The sequence below is a fragment of the Eschrichtius robustus genome, chromosome 7 (assembly GCF_028021215.1).
Source record: "Eschrichtius robustus isolate mEscRob2 chromosome 7, mEscRob2.pri, whole genome shotgun sequence".
NCBI classification, from domain to species: domain Eukaryota; kingdom Metazoa; phylum Chordata; class Mammalia; order Artiodactyla; family Eschrichtiidae; genus Eschrichtius; species Eschrichtius robustus.
Genome location: NC_090830.1, coordinates 93,671,830 through 93,686,349, shown reverse-complemented (window position 1 = coordinate 93,686,349; position 14,520 = coordinate 93,671,830).

Genomic DNA, 14,520 nt, shown 5'->3' with positions numbered 1-14,520 from the left:
TATGGCTGAGTAATATTCCATTAGATCTAGAGACTGTCATACAGAGTGAAGTAAGTCAGAAAGAGAAAAACAAATATCGTATATTAACGCATATATGTGGAACCTAGAAAAATGGTACAGATGAACTGGTTTGCAGGGCAGAAATAGAGACACAGATGTAGAGAACAAACGTATGGACACCAAGGGGGGAAAGTGGTGGGGGGTGGTGGTGTGATGTATTGGGAGATTGGGATTGACATATATATACTAATATGTATAAAATGGATAACTAATAAGAGCCTGCTGTATAAAAAAATAAATAAAATAAAATTCAAAAATTCAAAAAAATAAAAATGAAGTGTCCTTACATCTCCTGTATCTGTTGGGAGTAGCCTACTTCTGTTTTCTCTTCTCTTTTTAAATAATATAAGGAATGGTTTCTTTTTCCCTAATTTATTCAGCTACTTTCCTCTATAAAATATTTTCTATTTCTAGGACAGGTGAATTTTATAAAATGCATTTTGCCCAAAATAGACACTAGGAATACTCTTTAAATGAATGGTGTGTGTTCTATCAGAGCCTGCTAAAACGGGGTCAAGTCTCTGTTTAAAGGATTATAAAAGTGAAATAAAAGCAAAATTGAAATCTCCCTTTATTTTAATAGATTAAATGAAATATGTAACGTGTTCCCCATCCCCAAATAAATAAGTAGATTTTCTTATAAGACCTAACCAGGACTTTAATATCTAATGGTATTTTTCCCAGATGACATGAGAGTGAAGGACTCCTTTACAATCAGGACTCCTTTCATATTTGACACTAGTTAACGCTAGCTGGCATTGCTAGAGAGAACCATTAGCTACTGAAGCTGCCGCTGCCCAGCTGAGTACACAGTATTTAGAGGTGCCCTTAGAAGAAGCAGCTTGGCTACAAGGAAATTCCTAAAATTAAAATCTTCCACCCTGGTTCATTATTTTTATACCCATTTTACTGTAAGTGAAGCTCAGAGAGGTTAAATAATATGCCTCAATTCACGTAGCTGTTAAGTAGAGAGGTCAGGATTCAAACCCAAGTCTCTGTCACTCCACAAATCCAAGTGTTCCCACAAAATTCCATTTTTCACTCAATCCGAGACAAAGATGCATGCTAAAGTTATTACTTGCTGTATTTAAAGAAGAGAGAGAGCATTCTGGACTAAGACTGGCAGAAAAGTCAGCTTAGTTCTCTAAAAAATAGAGAAGAGAGTGAAGAAAGGAGATACTTTAAAACAAAGAAGATAATGAAGAGGAAAAAAAGGAACAGCAAGAGAAAAATGCATAAGATTATCTCTTATCTATTGCTGCATATCAGTATTATCAGAAATTTAGCAGCTTAAAACAACACACATTTATTATCTCACAGCTTCTGTGGGTCAGGACTCTTTATTTCAGGGTCCCATGAGGCCGAAATCAAGGTATTGGCCTGGCTTTGGTCTCATCTCAAGGTTTGACTGGGCAAGGATCTGTTTCAAACTCAGATGGTCATTAGCAGAAATCAGTTCCTTGTGGCCTGTTGGACTGAGATCTTCAGTTTCTTGCTGTCAGCAGATGCTGTCTTCAGTTCCTGGCTGGTTGCTGGCCAAAGGCCACTCTCAGTTCCTTGCTACGTAGGCCTCCCCAACACGGCCTTTGCTTCATCGTGCTATTGAGATGGGCATTATACCTCATATAATATAACTGCAGGAGTGACATGCTGTCACCTTTGCAGTATTCTATTGGTTAGAAGCAAGTAACAGGCCCCACCCGCAATAAAGGGGAAGGGATTACACAAATGCATCAATACCAGGAGTTAGGGATCATTGCAGACCATCTTAAAGTCTGTCCACTGCAGGGAGAAAGGAATTTTTGGTCTCCAGACTCTAATTTGCTCTCTATAAGCCCCAAAGAGGGAATTCCCTGGCGGTCCAGTGGTTAGGACTCTGCGCTTTCACTTCCGAGGGCATGCAATCCCTGGTCGGGGAACTAAGATCTTGCAAGCCAGGCGGTGCAGCCAAAAAAAAAAAAAAAAAGCCTAAACGAAATCCCTGAAACCAACACCTCCTAAAATTATTTCCCCACTTCTTCACCTGCCAAATGCATAATCATCCTTCAAAACCTAGATCAAATATTTATTTAATGATGAACTTGGTTGTTTTTTCATGGTACCCCATCCATATGTTCTATTATTCCCTCCTTTGTGGTTCCATAGTGTTTTGTTCAAACCTTTAATAGAGATAGCACTTAACAATTATTATTATTATTTTTTAAAAATAAATTTATTTATTTTATTTATTTTTATTTTTGGCTGTGTTGAGCCCAGGGCTCGGACCGGTGTCCCCTGCATTGGCAGGTGGATTCTTAACCACTGCGCCACCAGGGAAGCCCCTGGTTTCTTTTTTTTTAAACCTATGCTATCATAAATAAAGATATACTAATGACTCCCTGCAAATTACTCGGTTAGAACCTGGCAGGGCATGACTCACATCTGGTACTCAGATGTGTCAGATGCTAGGACAGGCAGTTTCTCATGTGTTGCTTGAATCAATCAGCCCAACTCCCTGTGGTAGGTTTTATTATTTTCATTTTACATGTGAGGTTTAGAGAGGTTTAGCAAAATAAACAAAGTTACATAGTAACATTTGGTTTCTAACTAGTGGATTTGAATCCAGGTCTACCTCAAATGAGAGGCATTGTGCTGTAGACGTTTACAGCCTACCTGGGAATTCAGAACCCATAATGAAGATAAAAAGATAACATAATATAAATAATCTATGCCAAGTGCCCGTAAAGACCTGACCAAGACCTTTATTGGGTCAAAAAATGGAGCCATCATTAGGGGGTCTCGCGGTTGAGAAGACTTTATGGGGAAAAGATTGAGCAGGGCCTGGAAGGGAGTATTTATATACAAAACTATAAAAGAAAGAGGAATCTGCATGAGGAAATGTGAAAAGCTGAAAAGCTGCGTCTGTTCCTTGCCTGTCAGGATTCTAAGTGCCGAATTTAATTGATTTAGAGGGACCTGCTTACAGAAGAAAGAAAGTTCACATCCTTTCAGTTTACCTGTATAACTGAGGCAAAATCCTACCAACCATTTCCAGTCATCTTCAAGTTTGGGCTTGGATTTCAGAAGCTCATGCCACTATATTCAATGTAACAAATATTTCGAGCATAGTAGCCGTGGATAAAGCTTTGCACTGATTTTTCTTGAAACTTTATGATTTTTAGTTATATGTATATGCATATCCACACAGATATACACCCACACAAATATACATTTTCACACAAAAGATAGTTATGGATAAAGCATATACATACTCTTCTGCACCCTTTTTTTGTTTAACTTAACATATATTGTAGAGTTTCATATCAGTACATAAAGATCTGCCTTATTTCTTTTAATGGCAGCATTTTATTTCATTGTCTGAATCCTATCGTCTTTAACCCTTAGGTTGTTTCTTTTGGTTTGCCATTACAAACAGTTCATCATATAACAACTTTAAAACTATATCCTTTGCTTATGTGTAAGTAAATCTAGGATAAATTCCTGGAAGTAGAGTTTCTGGATCAAATTGTATACGAATTTTTAATTTTTAAAAATAGTGACAAAGTCTCCTTCATAGAGGTTGGCATTAATAGTTTTTAACTTATCTGCAACCAAATTATTTTCTTGTAGAAACAAAAGATTGATCCATTAATGCTTTGTACTGTCTGCTGGGTCCACCAAAGCAGCCTACCATGAAAGTGCATTCAATTCATTTCAGCCCATATTGCTGGAGCCTGTGCTGTGTGCAATGCATAACTTAAAACAATGAGCAAGAGAAAGGACTGAGGGGGAGAAATGGGGACATATTGCAAATACTAGAGAAGAAAAAAAATGCTCCTGCACCAAAACACCCGCTTTCACACAGGTGGAAAGTACAGAGAAATCTTGAAAGAAGAGGCCTTTTGTGTTTTTTCCAAGGCCCCTCTCAAAGCCGTGAGAAATCTGGGACAGGCAAGGTTGCGGTCTTGGCTGTCCCAGTCTTCAGACAGGCAGGTGACTCCAGCAACAGAGGTCAAGCTTGGGTAAGTACACTGAGAAAATGAACACAATCAAGGTGATCAGCTCAGAAAAAGTTTGGTGGCTGGCAACAGAGAGGAGAGAGAGGATTTTGGAGGAGAACCAGTGAGGAAGAAGGGCTTCTTGGGGGGCAGAGAGGAAAGCTCATGGGGAGAAGGGCAGTTTAGGGGCCAGGAAAGGGGAAGCAGTTTATACAGGAAAAGGTAGGGGGATGGGGTTTGTTGAAAAAGGTTCATTATAATCTCTTTCCCATCATTCTCTCTCAAGTTTTGTCTGTTGAAAACCACTTCAGTGGGTCCCTACCAACCTAGACTCAAGACCTCTCTGTTTTCCTTCCAGTGAGACACAGGTCAAAGCATCTGGTGTCTCGTCTTCCTCTTCTTGCCTCTTTCCTTCTCTGCACCAAATGGTTAGTGCAAACCCAGCCAGATAGTTACCTCATTTATAAATGGGAATTCTTATCCCTGAACCCATGACCCTCCCCAACAGACAGAATACATAATGTAGCGGGAATCGATCATTTAAAAAAAAATTTTTTATTGGAGTATAGTTGATTTATGAATCTATCATCTGAATGAAGGCTAGAGTTTGCTTTGCTGAAAAAACTCTGAGCTCTTTCTACTTCCAGCTCCTTCATCATGTCCTCCAAGAAAAGATCGCTTTACATATCAAACCCAAGAAGAAAATACAGATGACATGCTAGTTGGAAGCAAAAGCCCAATAACTTTATAAAGTTATAGACTGGAAGTTTGGAAAAGATGTTAAAGGGTCACTTGGTCCCATACTTCAACAACTACAGGAATTCCCAGACCAATGATCTGTAATGACAAGAAACTCTAGTAAGTTTAGAAAAAGATCAGCTCCTGGGGTAGTTTTATCAGTAACACTTCTCTCTTTTTTTTTTAAACTATGTGATGTCTTTTTTTATATATATATAAATTTATTTATTTATTTATTTTTGGCTGCGTTGGGTCTTTGCTGCTGCACGTCGGCTTCCTCTAGTTGCTGTGAGCGGGGGCTACTCTTCGTTGTGGTGCCTGGGCTTCTCATTGCGGTGGCTTCTCTTGTTGCGGAGCACAGGTTCTAGGGGCGCTGGCTTCAGGAGTTGTGGCTCGTGGGCTACAGAGTGCAGGCTCAGTAGTTGTGGCGCATGGGCTTAATTGCTCCACGGCATATGGGATCTTCCCGGACCAGGGGTTGAACCCATGTCTCCTGCATTGGCAGGCGAATTCTTAACCACTGCGCCACCAGGGACGTCCAACACTTCTCTTTATAGTGAGCTTAAACTTGTTTTCCTTGTACTATTCACCCACTGATCCAACTGTAATATCCATAGTTATACGAAATAAATTTAACTTCTCACTCCTCTGAATGTTTATGGTACTTATTGTCTATGTCGTTTCTCTAGGACTTATTATAATTTAAGATATTTAATATAGCAATTAATCAGTAAACACCAACTGCCACTCTACAGTGTAACAGGCACTTGCCTACATTCTGGTATTATTTCAATGACTAGGACGAATCTAGATGAGACATATATAAGACATATATAAGAGACATATAAACAGATAATAATAAATAATTGTTGGGGCTTCCCTGGTGGCGCAGTGGTTAAGAATCCACCTGCCAATGCAGGGGACACGGGTTCAAGCCCTGGGCCAGGAAGATCCCACATGCCGCGGAGCAACTAAGCCCTTGCGCCACAACTACTGAGCCTGTGCTCTACAGCCTGCGAGCCACAATTACTGAGCCTGCGTGCTGCAACTACTGAAACCCGTACACCTAGAGCCTGTGCTCCCACAACAAGAGAAGCCACCGCAATGAGAAGCCTGCACATCGCAATGAAGAGTAGCCCCCGCTCACCGCAACTAGAGAAAGCCCGTGAGCAGCAACGAAGACCCAACGCAGCCAAAAATAAATAAAATAAAACAAATAAATTTTTAAAAATAAATAAAATTTTTTAAAAATTAAAAAAAGAAACCAAACATAAAAGTAATTTTCAGGGACTTCCCTGGTGGCGCAGTGGTTAAGAATCCGCCTGCCAATGCAGGGGACACAGGATCGAGCCCTGGTCTGGGCAGATCCCACATGCCATGGAGCAACTAAGCCCGCGAGCCACAACTACTGAGCCTGCATGCTGCAGCTACTGAAGCCCGTGCACCTAGAGCCCGTGCTCCGCAACAAGAGAAGCCACTGCAATAAGAAGCCTGCGCACCGCAACAAAGAGTAGCCCCCGCTCACCGCAACTAGAGAAAGCCTGCGCGCAGCAACAAAGACCCAACGCAGCCAAAAATAAATAAATAAAATAAATAAATCTTTAAAAAAAAGTAATTTTCAAAGATGATCAATGTAGTGATCAAATACCTTGCTTATCTAACATCCAGAGCAAATCATTTTATTGTTGTTGCTATCAAACACCTATGTTACATGACAAAATTAGCTTCAGTAATATTGTAAAAGGGAATAAATAATAATAATGGCCAGAAAAGAATGCAGATGGAGAAAATTTTCCTTTATTTAACTTCATATGTATAAGCATGCTGGTAAAAATTAAAATTTAAATATTTCAATAAAATAAAGAAAAAAAGCATCAAGCTTTTCAATTACTTTAATGTATTTCTTGAAAGAAAGGAAACATACCTACATATTTGTCTGTGACAGAAATGAGTAACGTTACATCTTCTGTTTTGAGGTGCTGGCTTAGAAAAATTTGTCAATGACTTCATCAAATTGGACCTCCTTCGTATCTTCACATTCAATAGATCTGTGGATCTATCTTCAGAGCAAACAACATGTTTTAATAATTTTAACTTGGAAAAGTTTCTTTCACACAAAGAAACAGACACACAAAGAGTTAGGGAAAGTCTTAAACATGAGGATAAATTTGGAAGAGTCATAAAAATCAGATTTAACAAGAAATTCCAGAAATTGCAATATGCTTCAAGTCTTTGTCTTCAGGAATGATCCTAGAGGCTTTCAAATGTCTCCACAATCAAAAATTTTCTATTAAAATGTTATCTTTACCAGAGATTTCTTTTTCTGTAATTTAGTAAAAACTTCCAAAGTTTTGCATCTTATAAAAAAAAAATCTGAGGAAATGACAGAATAATAGTAAATATTGGCATTTTTTTGATCCATTACTTTAAAGTGGGTGTCCGGTGCTTGTAATTGAAACATTGACTTTTGATTTTTTTCTAGCAATGTAAGAACAGAATCTTTCATTGTTTCTCTTGGCATTCTTTGAACTTCTATTCTTTTTTTAATGTAAATGTCCCATTTCTTTACATTTTGTTGTTGTATAGCCTTCTCCTCAATTTCTATGCACAGATCTTCAGGGAGCAATTTCAAAGCTTAGTGTTTTTTCATCAGATATTCAAGTCTGATTCTTGCTGTTTACAAATATTTTCATATCTGATTAACTTCATCTAAGAATTTCATACCAGAAAAAAGATAACAAGAAACATACTTACATCCATCATTGTTTATTTTGAATCTACAGTTTAAATGTAAGAATATGTAAATTACAAGCGTTGGAGGCAAAAACTGCCCAATGACCTAAAACAATTCTTGATCATTATGAACTTATTTTCAAAATGAATCCATGTAGCTAAATTCCACTGGGTCAGAAGCCAACAGTATAATTGGAAATTCTCCGAATTAACTTCCATGTAGTATGCAAAGCTATTAAAGAATTAGTAATAAAAATGTGCTAATCAGAATCTTACATATGCATTACTAAAACCCAACAAGTGATGAAAATGTTCTAAACTCAGATTGTGGTGATGGCTGCACAACTCTGTGAATATACTAAAAATTATTGAATTATATAAATAGGTGAATTTTATGGTAGGTGGATTATGTCACCATAAAGATGTTTTTAAAAACTCAAGAGGAACTGCAGCGATAGTTTCGAACTTACATCAATGAATGATTTTTGAGGGTAGGAGAATTTTATCGATGACATGGTTTAGAATTGCTGGCAGTTTTGTATTATTCTTAAATTCTCTACAATGAGCCCCATATAGTCTGTACCCAGGGTGAACAGCTCCCTTGGCACGCCACTGGATCAATTAATTCATGTGTTTATAATTCTATGTAATGTAATTGTCAATAAATTTTACTCCTTTAGGCTCTAAACTAGGGGCAGCTGTATTATGGCTGCCCAAATGCTAAACCACACAGTAATCCAGGGGATTGTGGAATCTAGCATCAAATGACATTCAGGGATGACTTTGCAGTTTCTCTGCCTCTGATAATGAATTTTCTGTCTTGTGGTTCCTCTGTCTCTCTCTCCCACACTCTCTCTCCCTCCTTTTGCCCTCCCCAGCATTCCGTGTTAAGAAATATCTGAAAATTATTCCAAGAGGCTTAATGTTCTTAAACCTGTCAGTTTTCTGAGACTTTTTAACACCAGCAGAATAAGGTGATTTTCTTTTTTAAGGTATGAAGGCTGCAGCATCTGTATAGCTACAACACCTACATTCACACTAATTCCACCTCCTTTTCTTTCAAAGGCAAAAGAAACTTCAATCCAGACACCAAACGTTTGTTTTGTTTTGAGGTGGGTGGGATGTTAATGTTAAGATGTGACTCAGTTTTTTCCTATCCCGCACTAGAGTGGTGGGCTGGGGAGACTTAAGAAATTAACCAAATAGCAGACACTTAGGTAAGTGCACCTTTATGGGATGTTTTTGTCAAAACCCAGACACCGTGGCTCTCTATCCCATTTCTACACAATTGCCCTCCCATTTCCCAACAGGCAAGCATCAAAACAGCACAGTTATCTCCTAGCAAACAAAGGGCCTCTGCCCAAAGTCTCACACTTTTTCTCCTGGTCAAATGTGTTTTGTCTTCACTATTTCCCAGGCAGCTGAACTCTTTTTGCTTTTAAGTCTTACAAGGTGGATTGCTCCCTCATTTTCAATCTCTCCGCATTTCTTGCATTTCCTGATCATCTAATGATAGAGTGTGTCCCTTTTCTTCAGGACAACAGTGGATGGAGTTCTCTCACAAATAAAAGCCAGAGAGACAAGTGTGCAAAAGGGACTGGCTCCCAGAGTTGAGTCACCCACCTGCTCTGTCTGTAATAGAAGGGTTGGCAGATTGAATGCCAAATCCCATCCTCTGAGAGATCAACTGTTCTCAAGAGAGGGGAGTTATTTGTTGGGGGAACATATACATTTAGAAAAAGCATATTATAGTGCAGTGGAAGGCAGTAAAGTGCCACGGCTAACAGCATGGCTATTTGCTCTATTACTTACAGGTTATGCGACATCATGAAATAATCTTTTCTCTTTAAAATAATTTTTTCTCAGTTTCTATATATGTAAAATGGGGCTAATAAGTATTTCCTTAACTGAGAGGCAGACTTTTTTGTATTTTAATGTTTATGATTGGGATATCTGACAATCTGTGCTGTTTTATATTCTGTGTATGCTAGTCTATCTCCTAGGGTTGTTAGGAGGCTGAAAGGTGATTGTGTGTAAAGTGCAGTTCATATATATGGGAATTCTTCCATGATAGACTTTTTTTTTTTTAATGTTTATTTATTTGCCTGTGCCAGGTCTTAGTTGTGGCACGTGGGTTCTATTTCCCTGACCAGGGATCGAACCCAGATCCCCTGCATTGGGAGCGCAGAGTCTTAGCTACTGGACCATCAGGGAAGTCCCCATGATAGACTTCTAATAAAACTTTATTCATAAAAACAGGCAGCAGTCAGATTTGGTCTACAGGCCATAGTTTGCCAACTTATGAGTTAGAGTATACATTGTCTAGTTAAAGAAAAAACAGGTCAATAGGCAAACAAAAAAATGAACCATCTAGTTGGGACAGAGCTGTTAAAGAATGAAAATAAGATAAGAGAGGAAAAGTAAATAGGGAAATTACCATTGGATCCTGATCAGTATATATGTTCAAATGTAAGAAAGACTTACATTTCAATGAGCATACTGCCAACTATAACAACATCCAAACCTAAAGAAGGATACAAGACCACTCTTATCCTAACATAGCCCCATTTAAAAAAAAAAGTTGCCCACATCCAAAACAGAAGAGCCAAGATGCCTGAATTCCTGTGTCAGAGGGATTATCTAAGGTTGCAATCTCCCACTATAGGAGTCATCGACAATCTAGTGTAGTGGGGAAAACGTGGCGTAGGAGTGAAAAGCCCTCGATTCTAAACCCAGGGATAGAACCAGGAGACGATTTTCCAATCTGTGATCCCAGGCTTCAATGTATAAAGGGGTTAATTTATAGTTTCTTCCAGCTCATTTATGCTATAGTTCTATAGTTTTGATCTGTCTTTCTTCCTCCACAGATCCGCCTGCTTGCACCAGGAACAGCTGATAGCCACAATCTCTTTACTGTGGAAGGAGAATTTTTGCTGGAAGCCCTTACCACACTGCTTACATTTTCCCTCCTGCCGACGCCTGTGTACCCAGTGATGACGCACAAAATTTTCTCTCGGTGATCTTGAGCCCCCTTCCCGAAATGTTGGTTTACATCTGAAATTAATCTTTTCTAGCTGTTCGACGCAGGCGGTGTGGACGACGATCTTACAGACCGCACACTTCCTCCTGAGAGCTGATTTTGCAAATCTGACTTGGCAGTTCTCCTCCCCCAGGTAGCACAGGTCTCCCGAGACATTGGTCTCCAGCCACAGGTGCTCTCCATTCACGGCATTTTCCAGCTCAATAGGGCCTTCGTCCAATTCTAAATTCTTCAAATTGAATGATTTCCCTACTTCTAAAAATATTCACATACTTCCAGTGGTAAACAGAGAATAGCTGTAGGTTTCGAAACCTAAAAGTTGGGCTGGCAGGCTTCATCCACGCTGGGCCAAGCCGATTGCCCCTGCACACTGGAGACCCTCCACGAGCACTCAGAAGCTTGCTGATAAGGATTCAGGCACAGCAGGACTGCTAGGATGAGCTAACCTCACTCCTGAGTGGGGATCTGATTAGAAAGCCCGACATTAGTGACAGAAGAGGGAAAGAAAAACGTGGAGGCTTCCTGCCACAGTGGATCGAGCACCTAGACTTCTTTCCTTCAAGAAAGTAGGCAGGTTAGAATCTGTGGGAAGATGAAGTATTATTTTTATTGTTAGGACATGGGTTTGTGTATGTGTGGGGCTTTATCTTGCTCACAGACCTTCATGTTGGGCAGAGCTCACTGAGACAGGTCATCTTTGCTCCAGGAAACACTTGCCCTGCAGCTTGAATGGGGCTGCAGGATCTACATCCAAGATGGCTCCCCAGATGCAGGGCATGCTGTTGTTTTTTTTTTTAGAAATTCACGTTCTTTTATTTATTTATTTATTTATTTATGACTGTGTTGAGTCTTCGTTTCTGTGCGAGGGCTTTCTCTAGTTGCGGCGAGCGGGGGCCACTCACTATCGCGGCCTCTCCTGTTGCGGAGCACAGGCTCCAGACGCGCAGGCTCAGTAGTTTTGGCTCACGGGCCCAGTTGCTCCGCGGCATGCGGGATCTTCCCAGACCAGGGCTCGCACCCGTGTCCCCCTGCATTGGCAGGCAGATTCTCAACCACTGCGCCACCAGGGAAGCCCCATGCTGTTGTTTTTAATTTTTATCTTTAATATTTATCTTATTGAGGTATACTTTATATACTATATAATTCACCAATTTAAAATGTACATTTCAGGGACTTCCCTGGTGGTGCAGTGGATAAGACTCCTTGCTCCCAATGCAGGGGGCCTGGTTCAATCCCTGGTCAGGGAACTAGATCCCACATGCATGCCGCAACTAAGAGTTCACATGCCACAACCAAGGAGCTCTCGAGCTGCAGCTAAGGAGCCCGCCTGCCGCAACTAAGACCCGGTGCAGCCAAATAAATATATAAATATTTTTAAAAATTTAAAAATAAAATAAAATAAAATGTACATCTCAGTGATTTTTAGTGAATTTACTGACTACAACCATCATCACCACCCAGTTTTAGAACATTTCTTTCACCCACAAAAGTTCCTTTATGCTTATTGACAGTTCATCTCCACTTGCACTCCACAGCCTAGGCAACCACTGATCTGCTTTATTTGGTCTTTATAAATTTACCTTTGTTGGACATTTCATATGAATGGAATCATGCAATATGTAGGTCTTTTGCATATGGCTTTTTTCACTTCACATAATGTTCTTGACGTTTAGCCATTTTGTAGCATGTGTCAGTAGTTTGTTCCTTTTTATTGCCTAATAATATTCCATTGTATGAATCTACCACACTTAATTTATCTATTCACTAGCTGATGGACATTTGAACTGTGTCCATTTTTTTGGCCATTATGAATAATGCTTTTATGTACACGTCTTTTTGGACATACGTTTTCTTTCTCCTGGGTAGATTCCTAAGTGTGAAATTGCTGGGTCATATGGTAAAGTTTATGCTTTTGTTAAGAAACTGCCAATATATTTTTCCAAAGTGGCTGTACCATTTTATGTTCCCACCAGCACTGTATAAGAGTTCCAGTTTGTCCCCACCATCTCTAACACCTGTCTTTTTTAATAAGACTTTTAAAAAAATTGTGGTTAAAAAAACACATAAAACTTATCATCTTAACTATTTCTAAGAGTACAGTTCAGTAGTGTTAAGTATATTCACATCATTGTGCTCTATACTCATTAAACCAGGTGTCCCCAACCTGGTCCACGGCCTGTTAGGAACTGGGCGAACAGCAGGAGGTGAGTGGCGGGCAAGGGAGCAAAGCTTCATCTGCGGCTCCCCATCGCTCGCATTACAGCCTGAACCATCCCCCGTCCCCTGCCACCGTCTGTGGAAAAATTGTCTTCCACAAAACCAGTCCCTGGTGCCAAAAAGGTTGGGGACCGCTGCGTTAAACAACAACTCCCCATTCCCCCCGCCTCCTAGGCGCCGTATCCCCAGGAAACCACTATTCTACTTTCTGTTTCAATGAAATTGATACCTCATATAAGTGGAATCACTAGTATTTGTCTTTTTGTGACTGGCTTATTTCACTTAGCATAATGTCCTCAAGATTCTTCCATGTGTCAGGATTTCCTTCTTTTTTAAGGTTGAAGGCATGGATTTTTTTTTTTTAACATCTTTATTGGAGTATAATTGCTTTACAATGGTGTGTTAGTTTCTGCTTTATAACAAACTGAATCAGCTATACATATACCTATATTCCCATATCTCCTCCCTCTCACGTCTCCCTCCCACCCTCCCTATCCCACCCCTCTAGGTGGACACAAAGCACCGAGCTGATCTCCCTGTGCTATGCGGCTGCTTCACACTAGCTATCTATTTTACATTTGGCAGTCTATATATGTCCAGAAGGCATGGATTTTTTTTTTAAAACTTTTTTTTTAAGTTATTTTAATTATTTTATTTATTTATTTTTGGCTGTGTTGGGTCTTCGTTTCTGTGCGAGGGCTTTCTCTAGCTGCGGCAAGCGGGGGCCACTCTTCATCGCGGTGCGCGGGCCTCTCAGCATCGCGGCCTCTCTTGTTGCGGAGCACAGGCTCCAGACACGCAGGCTCAGTAATTGTGGCTCAGGGGCCTGGTTGCTCCGTGGCATGTGGGATCTTCCCAGACCAGGGCTCGAACCCGTGTCCCCTGCATTGGCAGGCAGATTCTCAACAACTGCGCCACCAGGGAAGCCCCCCAGAAGGCATGGATTTTTAAAGGCTAAGGAGTGCTACATTTATCAACCTTAGGGTTAAGCAAAGTCTCTCTTGCAGTCCTAGGTGCAGGGGAGGGAAGGAAAAAGAGAAGGAAGAGGAAGGAAGATAGGAGAAGTATACTGTGGAGGAAGGTTTCTGAAAAGGAGAAAGAAGCACAGAAAGGAATTAGGAATACACACTTTATCCCGTTTTGCCCAGGGTGAGCCCAACCACCAAACTCCCCTGGGCAGTCAGAAGTAATAGCCTTTCTGCCTTTCACAAGGCAGAAGCATATATACATACATATATATATATATATATATATATATACACACACACACACATACATATATACATACACATATATATATGTATATATATGGTCTTCTTGGACAGACTGATTTTTGGAGTCCCTGCAGCTTTAAATTGATTATGCAGTTGGCTCTGCATTCACTGCCCATAATTAGATCCTGCTAGGCTTTGCAGAAAAGCACATCCAGCCATGATTCATGGCACTTGGGAATGAGTTTGTTTGTTGAAAGGCTGTATCATGTAGACTCGTTCAACAACTTTTAAAGCATTAACATGCTTAATATTGTTTAAACTGGGGAGCAAAATTACTAACATCCCTCTTTCTCAGTAAATTGTCATATACTGTCCTGGATTACTTAGAGAATTTACAGAGCGGGGTAGTCATTTATTGCCTCTAAAGAATAGTCTTTACTATTACATGGTAATATCAAATGGAAAATGTGCAACTGTTGTAAAATAGAGCAAAAATTCTCAGAGCAATGAAGCATGGGGGTGGAGTTGAAAGGCTCCATCC